Source organism: Epinephelus lanceolatus, chromosome 4 (genome assembly GCF_041903045.1).
Source record: "Epinephelus lanceolatus isolate andai-2023 chromosome 4, ASM4190304v1, whole genome shotgun sequence".
Taxonomy (NCBI): Eukaryota; Metazoa; Chordata; class Actinopteri; order Perciformes; family Serranidae; genus Epinephelus; species Epinephelus lanceolatus.
In genome coordinates, this window is record NC_135737.1 from 19,175,633 (window position 1) to 19,177,136 (window position 1,504).

The 1,504-nt window shown below is 37.8% G+C and overlaps 1 pseudogene; it reads right to left on the reverse strand.

The window, feature by feature from the left end:
- Window positions 1–265: 265 nt before the first annotated feature.
- Window positions 266–1,504, reverse strand: LOC117259171 (odorant receptor 131-2 pseudogene; annotated as a pseudogene).

A 1,504-nucleotide genomic window follows, 5' to 3' on the forward strand; every position in this document is an offset into this window, starting at 1 on the left:
TGTCCACTTTATCCAGTATGTCAAGTTTGTTTCCACCAAACAGTCTGGACCAAGGGTTACACAGCATGCTTTTTTCTCCTCTATGGATGTGTGATTCTGAATGACCTGGGATACACTGTTCAAGGCTTAGTGAACATAATGTTACTTTAAGTTTTTAGAATATCTCTGTCATTGCACACATGCTGTGCCAAAAGCTTTTTTTTAGATCATATTTGTGTTGTAATAAAGCTGTATATTCCAATGAGGACAACTGAAGCTCACTCATCTAAGGGAAGACTGATCAGAAGTACACGAGTTTAAACGTAACAAGGGCCTATATGCAATATTACATCTAACTTAACATGAAGGGCAAAGAAAACCTGAAAGTAGTCACCTCATATGAACAATGATGCAAGAATACAAAAGCACAACAGTGTTGAGTTTGAATTGTTGCTTAAAAAGAAATGTAATCACAGTCAGGATTATAAGAATAAACTAGTCATAAAGAAAACACATGGGTGAATTGCAACATGCACAGCAGAATTTCTGGTGCTTTTTATTTAATAAATACATTTCTCTGTTCAGAAATAATTAATCTACCTTTCCAAATGCTTTTTGTACATAAACCAAAGCAGACATTTTTTATAGCATGAAAAAACTTTTCATCCCTGAGGCCATAGATGAGAGGACTCAGACATCTTGGAGCAAGGCTAAACATTATGTAGTTAAAATACCTGACAGTATTAAAAAAACTGACATTAATCTGAGGTAGAGCAGCTTCTATGAATGGACACAACAGCTGGATGAGACAGAGCAGCAGCTGGAAAGCATGAAGAATTACTGTTCTGAGCCCTTTCCATGTTGACTTTTTATTCTCTCCTGATGCAGTTTTAGCTACTTTCAGTATTTTAACATAGGAGAACACAATCATAATACACATAATCAAGAAGTACAACTGATTTACAGTTGACCAAAGATGTTTCTGCCACCTGTGCACAAGAAATATCTGAACAGAACATACACTGTGTTGTTCATAAAAGCTATGAGAGACTGATGCAAAGAAAGCAGAGAGGACAACAATACAGGGTACAGAGCTGAGGCCATGAATTATTAGAATGCAGTTCACAGTGCTGTGACGGGAGCACAACTCTCCGTGGCGCAGGGGCATGCATATGGCCACATAGCGCTCCAGGGTCATTGCTGTCAGAGTAACTGGTGTGATCAAAAGATGCAGAATTAACAGAAAAGAGATGATGATGCATAACCAAACATGCATGGGAATTTGAAAATAGTGTAAGATGAGGATGACATCAGTCACGAGTAATACAAAGCTATCAGACAGTAGTGTAACTGCAAACAAGATGTAGCGTGTAGTTGTGTAGAAACACTCCTTTTGAAAAAAGGTTAAGATGAGCAAAAAGTTGATGCAAAGAAAAATCATCACCAGGAGCTGCACAATAATGACCCGGTCATTGATCTGCCACTGTAAAGACTCACCACCAATCAATGAGTTGTTATCTTCCAT